The sequence below is a fragment of the Chelonia mydas genome, chromosome 20, assembly GCF_015237465.2.
Source record: "Chelonia mydas isolate rCheMyd1 chromosome 20, rCheMyd1.pri.v2, whole genome shotgun sequence".
Classification (NCBI taxonomy): domain Eukaryota; kingdom Metazoa; phylum Chordata; order Testudines; family Cheloniidae; genus Chelonia; species Chelonia mydas.
Window position 1 is genome coordinate 17,176,127 of NC_051260.2, and position 15,192 is coordinate 17,191,318.

Genomic DNA, 15,192 nt, shown 5'->3' on the forward strand with positions numbered 1-15,192 from the left:
TTAGCGCCGAACGCGACACTGGGCCCAAAAGGGCTAATGCCATCCTGGGTGCATAAACAGGGGAATCTAGAGTAGGAACAGAGAGGTTATTTTACCCCTAAGTTTGGCACTGGTGCAAATTGCTGCTGGAATCCTGTGCCCAGTTCTGGGGCCCGCAGTTCAAGAAGGATGCTGACAAATCAGAGAGGGATCAGAAAGCCACAAGAATAATGAAAGGATTAGAAAATCTGCCGGAAAGTGAGAGACTCCAGGAGCTCGACCTACTTCGCTGAACAAAGAGAAGGTTAAGGGGGGACTGGATCATACTCTAAGTATCTACATGGGGAACAGATTTAACAACGGGCTCTTCGCTCTCACAGAGAAAGGTGGAACACGCTCCCACAGCTGGAAGTTGGAGCTAGACAAAATTCAGACTGGAAATAAGGTGTCAGTGTCTAATGGGTGAGGCAATTAACCATTGGGACCATTTTCCGAGGGGTGGGGGGGCGGGCTGGTGGATTCTCCATCCCTGACCATTTTTAAATCAAGGCGGGATGTATTTCTAACAGCTCTGCTCCTTATTGTGGGCAGGTCTCTGGCCTGTTACACAGGAGCTCAAACTAGATCACAAGGGTTCCTTCTGGCCTTGGAATCTATCATCCCCTATTCCCCATCCTCCGAGCTGTCCCGTTACCAGCGGAGCGAGATCGGGGGCGCCAAAAGCAGAGGAGCTGGAGAGAAGCCTCCTTGGTGGAAATCAGGCAAGCGACCCCCCACCTCCCCCTGTTGTGGCACGTGGCGACTCTGGCTCTGGAGATTGCTACACTGCAAAAGGCAGATGCTTTCTGCTGCTGGGCACGGAGACTCCGATGCCGTCTCCAACAGACAGACGCTCTCAGCTGCAGGAACTTCCTTCCCCGAAGCGCCTTCCTTTGGCCAGTCTGGCTCTCAGATGTCACCGCGCTGCCCCCGGCTACCGACATGCCGCGAGGGACAACAGACAAAGGGCGGGGGTTTGCAGCACCCCAAGCCGAGCGGGGGTCATGTTGCAGACTGTGCTGGGCATGAGCAGGAAGAGGACGGATGGGGCAGCAGTCAGAGAGCTAGTCTGGGTCTCTGGGGTCAAGATCCCACTCTGCCACCAGGCTCCATGTGCCTGACGGGGACAGCAGCATGCCCCTACCCCTGGGAGGTGCGCACACCCTGCAATGACAGGGGCCAGATAAGGACCCAAGACAGATAAATGCAGGCTCTGGGCTTTCCCTCTGGTGGGGATCGTCCTTGCCTGAGGCAGGATGTGCAAAGGCTGCAGCCTCTCTAGAAAGGGAGTTTATCCTCCTGCTTCGTTTGCCTGTAAGTGACTCGGCATTGGTCCAACGGATGGCGCCGGACACGGGAACAAGTCACTGGCAGCAGGGACCAATCTCAGGATCCCAACACACGAGCCTCACCTGCCCCAGCCAGCTTAACTCCACGCCCCACTCAACCCTGAGCTGCCTGCCAGCAAGGGAGACACTACGCTGCTAGGTCGGCGATCTGGATCCGGCAATTCATCTCAGACAGGTTATCGACCGATCAGATCAAGCATCTTCCAGTCCTTATTGGCCCGGGTTCGATGCCAAGTGAGCTGGAAGTCAGGGGCTCCTGATCACTCGTGCTGAACTTGAGTCCTCCAAACTCCCTCCCCTAGTTCAAGGGCCCCCAGTTGGGCTGCCTCGCATCAGGAACAGCCGTCCAGAAGAATCCCACAGACAGGCCGAGCACGGGCAGCGGCTCGGCACCGACAGCGGCTCGGCACCGACAGCGCGGATTGGGAACTGGACGCACTCAGGAGCAATGCAGGATGCACATTAAACCACAAACCAAATGCATCTGATGAGCCCCGGACCAGACATTTCAAGAGCTAGTGGGTTTGGGGGACCTAGCAGGGGCCTGGTTTTCACAGGGGGGTGCTCAGAGCTTTCTGAAGACAGCCCTCGCCAAGGAGCCTCAGGCTGAGCATCCAGAAGACACTAGCTGCTCTTGGGAAGCCAGCGTGGATCACAGATCAGATCGGTGGGTTCCCTCCCTGAACTCCTGGAGAAGACAATTCACTGCTCTGTGCCTATCTAAAGAGCCTTTCGTCACATGACCTCAAAACACTACGCAGACAGTGATTTAAGCCTCACGTTCCTCACGAACCCCCAGGGGCAGATATTTAGTGACTTGCCCAAGAGCTCACTTGGTGGCCGAATTGGTAACACGCCACGAATCTGGACTCCCAGACCTCTCCTCTAACCACTAGACCCTGTTCTCCTCCGAGAGCCGAGACCAGAGCCAAGAGTCCTGACTTCCAGTCCCTTCTCCTCTAACCACTAGACCCCACTTCCTGAAGCGCTGGGAATGGAACCCAGGCGTACTGTCTGCCAGACCACTGCTCTAACCAGGAGCCCTGAGCTTCAAGGCTCAAGCCAATCCCTGGCTACGAGAGACCAGGAGGAGACTTATGGGGGGGGGCTCGAATATCTCATATCCACCCCCTGCAATGGGTGCCCAGAGCAGCTGGTTCTGGCTGTTGTTAGAGACAATACACTGGACTAGATGGACCTCGCGTCTGATCATTCCTACGTTCCTAGGCCACTTTCCCCTCAGAGCAGAGAAAAGAGCCCAGGAGTCCTGACCGCCATGCTAACCACTGGATAACACACCTGCCAGAACAGACCGCAACTCAAAAAAGTTAGAGCACAATTCTGCTCTCTCGAGCCGCCAAAGGTGTGAAGGACCCACAGTGAAACTTACCGGCCTGGATCCCCACTTCCTGAATTTTTTGTTTAATCCAGAATTCTGTCTGCCAGGCGGAAGAGGCCAGGGCAAAGCTCTGAGCACTGTGTTTCATGCCCTCCCTCTCGCTAGCCGGCTGAATGCTACAGAATCTGTATAAAAATATAATTAGAGCTATTTATCTCAGCAGACTTACAGGGGGGAGAAGAGAAAAAACCACACGCTCAGCCAAATGCAAAGGGTTTTATGGCACTTCCCTCCCCCTGGAAATAAAGACTCAAGCTGTCGCCATTAAAGGGGAAAAAGATTCTACAGCCCGGGAAGACAAAGATGACAATGAGGGAAATTCATTAAAAAGCCAAAGTCACTAATAAAACCAGAGCTCCAGCTTTCCCCAGGGCCTCAGAGCAGCAGCTGCTGCCTCATGGGCCCCCTCTGGCTCATGTCCTTGCTCAATTGTGGCTGACCCCAAAAATCAGTGAATCTCCTTTGGGGGCCTTGACAGCTTGCCACTGATGGTGCCATCTCCGGCCCAGCAACACGGAAGATGCCAAGGGTGTGTCTCTCTCTGGTACTCACCTGGCTTCCATCACCGGAGCCCCTGAGCGCCTTGCAATCTCCAGTGTATTTACTCTCAGAGCCCCTCTGGGAGGCAGGGCAGGGCTATTATCCCTGTGGTGCAGATGAAAACTGGCTCACAGAGGCTAAGGGATTTGCCCAGGGTCACACAGGAAGTTTGGTGCATCAGGGATTTGAACCCAGGGTCCCCCCTAGTTCCACAGCTGCTGGACCACGAGGTCAGATCTTGGCCAGGCCACCCCTGCTAGCTTCCTTGATGAGACTTTTCTGCTCATTCACTCAGCTCTGTCCACGTGCCATGGGGAGGGAGCATCGTCTAGTGGGCAGAGTCAGACTGAGGCGAGCCTTTAGCTGCAGCCATAAATCCATCAACAGGCATTAAGACAACCTCACCTGTCAAGTTCCACCTGCCTTTAGTCACGTGGAAAATTTAACGCTTCATTTCCACCCCATCTCTCAGCTGCAATAGGCCAATCTCCTCCACAGAGACAGGGTTCTAACTCCCAGCTCTGCAGAAATCCAAGACGTGCGCTGAGTGCAGAATTGAGAGCCAGGTCTCCTGAGGTCCCAGCTCTGCTGCTGGTTCTGTGGGTAGTCTCGGGCAAGTCCCATCCAAGGCACATACATGGCCCTCGTTATCAGAGTATCTGCGCCTCAGTCTCCAATGACTTTATCCTCCCCACATCCCTCTGAGAGCAGAGATCCCCCCGCCCCCGGGTACAGATGGGGCCTGTGGCACAGGGAAGCTAAAATGACTTGCAAAGGTCAGAAGACAATGACTCAAACCCAAGTCCCTCAAGTCACAAGGTGTGCTCTAACCACTGCACCACCCTTCCTCTCCACCACGCCTGTTTCCCGGTCTACAGAACAGGGCTAATGCTGACCTTGCTGCCAGGAGAGGGCTGGGTGCCAGCAGCTTTGAAGACAGAAAGGGCTGAGTGTATCATTAATCCCTACACAAGCTGGGTTTTCTCACACATCTGACTCCCAGAATCAAAGAGGCTCTCACGCCGACGCTGTAATTAAAGCTGTTCTTCCCAGTCCTATCGCCGCCAAGCCAAAACCCCAACTGCACAGCTCCACCCTGGTCATTACTCAAAGGGGGTTTTCCCTGCAAGCGAACGCAAGGCGAATCCAGCACGCCTCCAGCCTAGCGAAGCCGCAGGTCAGGAAGCGTTCTCTTCGGACCACGTTCAGAGGCAGATCCTGCTTGCTCTGCGCTACACCACGCTTGCCAGGCTGGGTCCGGGGCTCCAGACCTGCATTCCCTTATGAGGGGCGATCGGAGTCTGTGCTGGGAGAAATCACGACTCCCGGACTGGGTCTCCACAGGTCCCGTTCCGATTTCTTTTGCAGGCATGGACCAGGAGCCAACCGGGCAAGGCGCTGTGCAAAAGAACAAAGGCTGTCTCTCCTGGATCTCTCCACTGACCTCACAGCTTCTCAGTCCCTCCCCACACTTCCAGCGGAAACACCAGCCTCTCGCCCAGCACAGGTTAGAGGAGTCGTCCATTTGAAGCCGCTTACTTGCCAAATGGAGAGGCAGAATAGCCTAGTGGCTAGAGCACTAGTCTGGGACTCCCTAGGTTCTATTCCCAGCTCTGGAACTGACCTGCTGGGTGACTGTGGACAAGTCCCAGTCGCTCTGTGCCTCAGTTTCCCCTCCCACCATTTCCTATGTAGACCATGAGCATTGGTCACTATTTGCACATACAGCCCCAGTCTCGGGTGTTTATTGGAAACATCTTTGCGTCTTTCACAAACTCACGTTTCCCTCTGAAGGCCAGAAAATGCAGCTTTCGTTCGGGCTGACACATGGACACACCAGAAAACCCATCCTCTCCGCCGTTTACGCCTCTCCCGACGGGGTGGGTGACAGGGACGGTGCCCAGACACTCCGGTGATGGGCAGTAATAGAAAACCTGGAGGCAAATGGGCCCCACGAAGGGGATGGCAGGGAGGGACGTGGCTTCATCTCTTCAACACCCACCCGCTACCCAAGAGAGTCGCTGCATTAGTGCGTCCGGGAAATGTCCGTAGAACCCTGCATCTGCAGGGCACCCCACAGTAAGTCGAACCGGCCGAACAGGGAAACTGACACAGCCCGAGAGCTTTTGACCGAGCCTCCTCAACTCGAAGGGGTGGCCCTCTAGAGAGCTATCAAGCTGAGAAGGAAAGAAATGAGCCAGAGATCCCAGCCCATCACCCACATTAGGGATGAGCCAAGAGGAGATTTCCGATCCCCAGAGCCAGTTATCCCAATGCAGGGTCTCTCTCCAACACCAACCCACCCACCCCCCAACCGTGAATGTGCTCTTTGCTTAGCGACCCCCTTTCCCTACCGCTCGGAGGGGGAGACAGCAGCAAAAGCATCTTCAGCTTCATTTAACCTCAGACGCGCTGCCTTCGAGACCCATGCAAATGTGGATTCCTAGCCATGGATTTGCCCAGCACACCGGCCAGCCGCTGGGCTCTGATCCGCTCATTCATGGGCCCATGACTTCAAGTCAGAATTGCTGCCCCTAGCCAAAATAAACCTTTTCCACCCCAAGTCTGCAGCCTGAGATTTGCCTGTGGGCAAGGGGGGCTTGGGAGGGAAGTGAGCAGTGGGGACAGGGCCAGTTCTGTGCAAACAGCCCTTACCCTCACGCTGATTTTGCCAGTGCTAGGAATCAGATCAGGAACATAACAGCAGCTGCTTACATCTTACCTTGAAAGCAAAAAGCAACAAAGGGGGTGATCAGGCCGTATGATCTGGCCCACGGAGGAGAGCAAAGCAGCAGCCAGCCATCCTCTCCTGTCTTCCCACCCTGCAGCACCGGGAGGGCTGGGTTACGGGACAGAGGATGCTCCAGTGCTGAAGCGGTGCCACAAAGGCAGGGAGGAGATGGGGAAGGTTCATTTGGAATCTGGGCTGTGGATTTCTTCTCCCTGGGTGCGTGTGGGGGTCCCCTTTGCTGCCTGAAGCCTCCCACCCTCATCTGATATGTCCGGAGCACAATACCATTCAGTTCTGTCCTCCTAAGGAGTTAGCTATTGCCCTGATTTCGGTAGGGAGGGGGAAAAAGTCAGATAGCGACTGGCCATCTCAACAGAGGAGCTACTGATCGAACCAGCCTCGGAGAACCAACTCCCCTCATCTGTCCATCTAGGGCAGGCCAGAGACGTGCTGCGGGGTCCCACGCTGCATCCCAGCTCCTCCCACTTTTCACTGAGTTACTTTAATTTTGGGAGGAGGGAAGCGCTGCCGGTTGAGTGAAAAACTCAGGAAGAAAGTCCCTGCTGGCTTAAAGTGCCAAATGTGTGAAGAAATGAACCACGGAGTCGCCCCATGGTTTTACTGCGGAGCAGCCAGAGGAACCAGCAGGGGGCTCGGAGGAGCTGAGCTTTCCGTAGCAAAGATTAAATCAGGTGTTTAGACCCAGCTTCTCTTTTAAACCCGGGATGTTGCAAACTGTCGAAGTGGCAACGCAGCTGACACTCCTGAAATGCTCCAATTGCCAATCTGCTGTATCCTGCGCCTCCAGCACCTCGCTCCGTCTCTCAAAGGCTGCAGAGACGCACCAGGCAGGGAAGGGGGAAGTTGTGCTGACAATCTGGGTGTCCCAGTCGCAGAGATCTCCTGCTTGTTAGGAAGGGATCTCAGCCACGAGGAAGGAGCAAAGAACCCGTGTTGCAGAAACCAGCGGCTGCTCATTCAGGCTAGGGCTACGTGAGGCCAGAGACCAGGCCACGGCTCAGCAGGCGAACACATCCTCACTTAGAGAGAATTAGAACAATGGCGTCCGAACAGGTTTGCCTCCTGAAGGACAACGTCCGGGAGACTGACTTGTGCTGGGAACGGGAGGGGAAGGACCCCAAAGCATGTGGGTTTCCTGAAAGCGGCACAATCCCAGCCAAAGAGAAGCCCTCTGCCGCTCAAGGTGCTGCTTTTGAAAGCTATTAAATGCAAATTTCTCGCATCCATGTTAATCAGCTTGTCAAGCAGGGCCCCTGGCTTCTTTGTGAGCAATAAAAGGGACCGCAGATGTGCCCTGGGCTTCCAGGCAGGCTGAAAGAACAGAAAGACTGGCGAATAATTTACAGAGAGGCTACCCTAGCGAGGGTCCCTATTTATGTGCTGGGGGGGTCCCTGTCCCTCCTCCCTGCCTTTACACAAAGGCTTCGCTGCCGGCCCCGGTCAGGGGAGTTTATTCCTCCTTTGATGGTTTAAGAAACAGCACCAGCAGCGCTGCGGGCAACCCTCTGAAGGGAGCGCCCGTAGCTAGGGCTGGAGAGGCAGTACAGAACTGGGAGCTGGGCCTCGAAGCCTGGACAGGATTTTGAGCCAGCAGGAAGGACAGGCTGGGTCAGAACAGCAGGCCCTAAACATACTGGACCTTGAGACATTTTCCTCCACAGGGGCTGGGCCTCGAAGTCACTTTTCAGAACCAGTCTGCGCTTTCACTAACGTGGGGGAAGGAGAAAATCTGAAATCACAACAGCCACACATGCAAAGAGGGATTCAAAGCTCACTGAGGTTCAGTTCAAGAGAGATCACCACTCGGGGAGCAAGGGGGCTGAGCAGATGAGGAGGGAAGGGCCGAATTAGGAAGGGCCTTTAGACAAAGGAAGGAAGGAAGATACGTGGCCTAGCCGTCCTGTCACAGTCCTGGGAGCTAGGGAGTCCCGGATCAGCCACTTACTGTGGGTAAGTGACTGCACCTGTTTCTCAGTTTCCCCGCTGTCTAAAGAGGATAAGGATCCAGACCCTCCTCACTCAGGGGATGAAGTAGGCAGCGTCTGCAAAGCAGTTTGAAGAGGAAAAGCGCTGTGTAAACACTAAGTACCCCTTTCCCGGAGTAACGCAGCAGGACAGCAGCATTGCCAGAAACCCCACGAAGCAGTAGGCCATTTATACTGAGGCTGTAATTAAACCAGGCAGCGAGGGTCTCCCGGCCTGATGCGGACTCAGGCAGCAAACTGGGGCTAAGAGCCAAGGTGCAGAAGGGCAGATCCCTTTTCCTAGCAGCCCCGGACTGCCAGGGAGAGCTGATCTAATCTGCCGCAGCTCCAGCCGCCTCAGGTTAGCTAGGTGGGCGAGACCTTGTGCTCCCGGGGCAGCGGGAGACAGACAGGAAGTTGGCTACATCACAAAAACTCCTCTGCTGACAGGTGGGAGGCGTTAGCCAAGGGCGGCCACAGGCTGCATGGTCTTTGCCTTCCTAAATGCCCGAGACCCACCTTGGGGGAGCCAGTGGATACTGACAGCAAGACTGTCACTACTCCGCCCCGGCCCCCCCACCAAATCCATGTAGATCTCAAAGCACTTTACAAACAGCAAGTAACCAAGCCTTACAACCCACTTTAAAGGGGAAGTTTTGCAGATGGGGAAACTGAGGCACAACGTGAGGCAGCAATGGACCAGCACCTGGATTTCGAGGCACTAGTGCTTTACCCACTAGACAAGGCTCCCTCAGAAAATGGAGCAAAAACCAGCGGCAGAACGGTTTGGCCCGAGACTGGGAACTTTCAGGCCCAAAGGAATTTTGTTTGTTTTAACACTTGCAGCTGGGGTATTCGCCAAGAGGCAGAGGGAGCGCCACGATTTTACCCCCCCGCCACGCGCACAGTGGGCTCTCCCTGCTTCTGCCCCAGCAGAGCTCCCACATGGGTCCAAGTAGGAGTTCGCTAACGCACGCCGGCCCAGCGCGCGGGCAGCTGGGGCTCAAACTCATCCCTAGTGTGGCAGCACAGGCTCCCCTGGCTGCCCCGAGAAACGCCATTCCTAGCGTCCAAAGGGGACTCTTGCCTGTTACAGATGTAGCGCTGGGTAGGGCGGACAGTGACCGAGAAGCAGCTGTGTGATGAGTGACCCCTACTCCGCCCTGCTCCAACATCCCACACCATCAGCAGAGCAAGAGCCAACCTGGGCAGAAAGCGCTTTGCCAAGTGTCTTTGGGCCTGGCCTTAGGTCCCTCCCGACAGAGGCTCTGAAACCTGGTCAAAAAGAGCCCCTCAGCCCAACGACAGCCTCAGGGAAGGCTAAGAGCTCCCATGTCAGAGAGGTTAGCGTCACCTGAGCCACCCCAGTCAACAGAGAAGCTCCCATACGCTAGTTCTGCACCTGTTCAGGTCCCCAACTGCGATCACAGCAACGCTAGCTATGGGGGGCTGGCAAACCCCGGGGGAAGCCCAGAGCCACTGAGTGAAGCATCAAGGCAGAGCCAGCGCTGCATCAGAGGCACTCTGGCTCGGAGAAGCCGCTTGCCCCATACCTGGAGCATTTTACACTCATGCAACGTTTGTAGGATTCATGAAAGCGGAGTAGACTTAACTCTCCGAGTGACCTTGGGTAACACTCAAGTCTGTGGGAGGAAATCATAAATGTAAACCTTCTCCACGCTGCTGCTTTTCCATCCCACTCCCAGTGCTTTGCAGGACAAATCTACAAGACAACTGTCTGGCAGAGACAGATACATAACAGGCCAGCAAAGCAGGCCAGCTGTAGCACTGGTCAGCAGGCGGCCAGGACACCCCATCTCCCACAGAACACTCCTCTGAACAGCATTCTGGACAGAATCCTTGAGAGACGCATCCAGCCCAGCCCATGGCTTAGCTGCCCTCTGAACGGCGCTAGGTCCTCTCCCCAGCTCGCCCACTCCCATCGCTGAGCCATGGAGCTCTGAGATGGAAGGAGACCTGCTGCACCTGATCCAGCCTCCAACCAACTCAGGACTGTTCCCATTCGGGTTTTCTCTGCAGGTCTGAATGACTTGAAGAGGCACCGTCAGTTTAAACACAGGTATTTTTAAAAATATTTTGATCTCTGTTAACACCCGAGATGCTTTGTAAAATCTAACAGTCTGTTCAAACTGCTTAGTGGGGACAATAATTGTGAGAGCTCAAATACCCTGGAAAGGACAGTGAGAGAGAGACGGAAACTCCTGCGCACTAGGATAATCACCGACCCTCTCACCACAGGCAACGGTCTCTTGGACAAACTGGATTCAGAGATCCCCAGGCCAGAAGGGATCATCTGGCAAGTCCGACTCCCTGTGTAACCCAGGCCAGAGAACTGCCCCAAACGAATTCCTAGAGCAGAGCTTTCCGGAAACTCTCCAATCGGGATTTAAAGATGGTCAGTGATGGAGAATCCACCCCGACCCTTGGGAAATTGCTCCAGTGGTTAATTACTCTTGCATTAAAAATTGACATCTTATTTTCCGTCTGACTTTGACTAGCTTCAACTTCCAGCTGATGCATCCCGTTAGACCTTCCTCTGCTAGGTTGAAGAGCCCATTGTCAAATATTTGTTCCTCCTCTAGGCACTTACAAACTGAGATCAAGTGACCCCTTCACCCTCTCTTTGTTAAGCTAAATCAGTTGAGCTCTCCAAGTCTCACTGTAAGGCAGGATGGGGAAACTGAGGCAGAGAAGGCGACAGACAGGCTCCAGGCTAGAAAGAGAATCAGAAAGCAGCATTTCCCGAGTCCTAAACTCCTGGGCCTCAACCACTGGACCACCTCTCTCTGGATTTTAGGAAGTGTCTGTTTCTACAGCGCATCCCGCAAGCAACAGCAAAGAGGAAAGAACCAAGGTTCCTAGTCCGAGTGTCTTGAGGTTCTTCGGACCACAAACAAGGCTGGCACATTACAGATCCTGAGAGACGCTCCTTCTGTAGCCACCAATAGGTTAGATCCATGCATCTACCGTGGAGAAAAGCCTGAAGTCAAAACCTTCTCTGGGATCTTCCTTTACACCAAGAGGAGGGCATTTCCCACACACACTGAAGTGCGCAAACTAACCAAGGGAAGGTCCAAAGTGGGAAAAATATTTCCCAAAGCCGCAGCCAGGGTGCACTGAAGCCAGCATGGGCCGAGCAGCCTGGAAACACGTCACGCCTGGCCCCATGCACACTGCAGCTAGAACCGTGCCACCGAGCATACAACGCCATTGTCACTGAGGCCAGCTCCGTCCTAGCGTCCCAGGGCCTCAGAATGAACCATGCCATTGATGAAGGGTTCGCGTCACTCTCCTCTGTGCCCGCAGGGGGCACCTTCCCTGCAGATCCCCTCTGAACAGAGCTTTCCTATGCCGACGGCAGCTCGTGCTGCAAGAGGGAAAGGAAGGATGGGGCAGGGCTCATGACAGCAGCCTGGGACTCTGGAGACAGGGGTTCAATTCCCTGCCCTGACACAGACGCCCTGAGCGACCTTGGGCAAGTCCCTGTCTCTCTGGGCACTTTCCTGCCTCATGAGAGGGTTGCGAGGGAAGCTCCCATGCGGCACTTGTCAGCCATGGATCATAAAGCGCTTTACCAAGGAGGCCAGGATCACCATCCCCATTTTACAGACAGGGAAACTGAGGCAGAGAGCGAGGCCCGGACTTGCCCAAGGTCCCCTAAAAGGCCAGTGGCAGAGCGAGGAACAGAACCAAGGTCTCCCCAAACCCAGTCCAGTTCTCTATCCACGAGGCCAGACTCCAGTAACAAGGACTGCCTAAGTGCCTCAGCTAGGCAGTTAAACTCCTTGGGGCTGGGCCCACGTGGTAACTCACTCAGCAAGGACTCCCTGTGTCAAATGACAGGCCTGGACCATGCAGCCAGCTGTGATGTTACAGACCATGCTACACCTTGTTGATAGTCGGCAAAAAAGACCGACATCCTAAAGCACAAAGATCACTCCGTGCACTCAGATCTGCTTTCCACGTGTTCCCATTTAGGCAGCCACCTACAGCATGTTAGAAAAGGGCACAAATATTCAAAGGTTTAAAGGGAGTTCCCCCCCCCGTATTTAGTTTTCTGATTACAGATGCCAAACAGGTGCCCTAGGCATCTGCTTTGCATTCGCTAGCTTTTCAAACTGTGACGCGAGCTGTATGTTTGAGACACTCATGCTACTAGAAGAAATCTGGCACAGAGAAACTTTCGCCTGGCTTGGACTGCCAAGACTTCAAACAGTCAATATTTAGCAGGAGAGCATCAGCATGTGATATGAAGAGAGACTGAAAAGCTGGGGATAGTTTACTTTAAAAAAAAGGAGACACGATGAAAGTGTACAGAATAATCAATGGTACTGACATTGGGACGGTCTGTTCTCCCTGCCTCATCGCAAAAGAGCAAGGGGCCATGTCAATAAAACTAAAAGGAAGCAAATGAAAGGAAATATTTTGTAGCCTGAGGAACTCACTGCCACATGATACTGTTAAGGCCAAGAACTCAGCAAGATTGAAAATAGATGTTGATATGGATAACAAGAATAGCGAGAATTAAAATAGCAAACACCGTTCTTGGCTGTCCCCGGGCACGACGGCAATAAACATGAATACAATAATTACAAAAAGTTTTTGAAGGGATATAAAACCTCACGCATCAGGTCTTAAATCTCTGACTACTACGGATTCGGATGAGACCTTTAGAGAAGCAGATCATCCTATATCTGTCTGTAGGGTTTTTTGCACTGTCCTTGGTCACTGTCAGAGACAGTGGGCTAGATTGACCTCAGGTCTGATCCAGTCTGGAGATTCTTGTGTTCCTAAGATACGATAGCAAAATCAACCTTCCATGTGTCAGTGTAAAGGGGAACAATTGGATAGGTTAGGCCAAATGTTCAGAGGGTTATTTTAAGAATATTTTCAGGATTTTAAAAAAGGAGATTGCTTGAATTAAAGCATCTCTATTTGCAACCTGATAACCCACACATGAAACTGATTACAAACAAGAGCTGAAATTGACTAAATTATTTCATTGTCCAACCTGAGTGAAACAAAGCAAACAGCTTGAATGGAGACATTTAGTGTTTTTTTTTGTTGTTTGTTTGTTTTAAATTCTATTGGTTTTAATCATTTTCAGGTATTAGTAACAGAAAAGGAAATTTGTGTTTATTGAACAGATTAATTTTAACCTGACGCTGTCCCTTTAAAACAACAAAAAGGAAGAGAAATTAAGTCTAGTGATATCTGGAGATCTGTGTGCGCTTGGGAATCCTTGTTTTAAAATAGAAGTGAAGGCTATGTGCCTTTGCTATCGCACAGAATGCAGAGCATAAAAAGCGTGTCTTTGGGAAAGGAAAGATCGTTGCATGAACCTTAAGGAAAAAGAAAAAGCTCTGCTTTGAAAAACTAACCCACAGGAATTTCCATGTCCCCTGAAATAAAAATAAAAAATAGATTGGTGTTTGTCAATCATATTAAAAAGATGCTTCTCCGAGGCCCCACATGCCCTAAACACATACATCAGCAGCACAAGAAAATCCTAGCAACATTGTATAAATCATTTCAACAGGCACTCAGCCAGGCAGACACCTACAGAAACCCCTGGCCACCCCTCCATCGTAATAGGACACACATCCTCTCAGAAAGATGGCGTTTTGTAGGGTGCCTGGACAGGCGACAAATTCATGCTATTTCAGATCAAAGGAAGGGGATCCAGTTCCACCTCAGTCTTTTCTGGGGTGTAACACTGCAACATCCCTTGTGGCTCGTGGGGGGATGCTAAAGCCAGGTCACTCTTGTTCCAGAGCATTGGGAGAGGTTTCCAATGCCTCAGAGCAGCGGCTGCATTAGCAAATAACAGTGAGAAAGGAAGCCCCCCCAGTAATCAGAGGCAGGAATGTTCCTAGTTTAAGAAACTGTAAACTAAAGGCTCAGTATGAGGCCAACAATCGCATAGACACATGCACCGGTGAATGCTTAAAGATCAGCTGGCACCGATCTGTGGGGCAGGACGTTAGACTTCTAATAAATAAGCAAGAAACCCCACACAGGAGGACTTAGACACCTCCCCGCCATGCACACTGCATTGAAATGAAGCATTAGGACAAATTCACATTTTCCATTACCTTGTCTCTTTCCACCACCACCTGCTTTCCTATCCTCACTACCCTCCCAGGCCAAACGGCCATGCTGGATGCATCCCAGATGTCAGGCTAAAGAACGCCACATTTCTAAAAATGTAATACGCCTCTCCCCAGTACAGAACTTTAGACAGGACGGTGCTTCAGACACAGCATCCCCCAAGAATAAACTTGTGAGTACACGTCCTTTGTGCACTGTTACCCCGTAGACTGAGGGCAGCATGTTGGTCAGCTCACCAAATAGCTCACCTACGCTTTTGTCTCAAAACTTGGAGAGCTGGACAGCTGGTGCAAGTGGCAGCCAATAATGGGGAAATCAATTGAACTGTGTCAGATTTACTCCATGAAAATGTTGCACTGGTCAAAGGGGATCAAATGCGGAAAGTCAATAGAACATCTTGAAATCTGATGAAAATCAGATCTCGGTATTAGTGCTTTATTATTGACTCAAAAGCGGTTTCAGAACTGTATTGACAAAGGGATAACATCAGATTTAAAAAAAAATACATTCAAAAGCAAATTTCCTTCTAGCCCCACGTGAATGTCAAAACAGAGAACACTTAAAGAGCATGTTATGTGGGTCTCAGGCAGACAATGAAAATAACCTCGTCTGTTTCACTTATTTATATTACAGTAGCATGTTGAGGCTTCAGCTGAGATCTAGGCCCCAGCATGCCAGTGGCTGCTCAGGCACAAGAGGGTGGTTGTTTCTGAGCTCTTCAGGACAGGGACTGAGAGGGAAGCAGGCAAAAAAGACCCTGAAAGGTGAAATGATTCGCCCAAGATCAGAGTCATGAACAGAACTAAGGCCTGAACCCCATGCCACTGGCCGAGCCATTAGACCCCATTACCTCTGTCACTATCCAGTCCTCCAGCTGGGGCAGCAAGCAGTACACAGGGAAGGTTTTCACTTGAAAGTTTACATTATTATTTAATTAATATAATCTGCACAGCTGATAAATCTGGTCTCGCTGTATAAACTAACCCTGCTATAAAGATTAAAGCGCGTGGGATCTCGCTCAGGAAAGAAGGTTCTTAT

General features: G+C 52.2%; 1 protein-coding gene across 1 annotated transcript in view; it reads right to left on the reverse strand.

Annotated features, from left to right (window-relative positions):
- CARM1 (coactivator associated arginine methyltransferase 1) overlaps positions 1–15,192 on the reverse strand; it is a 52,531-nt gene that overhangs the window by 34,644 nt on the left and 2,695 nt on the right. The gene's annotated exons all lie outside the window — the stretch shown is intronic.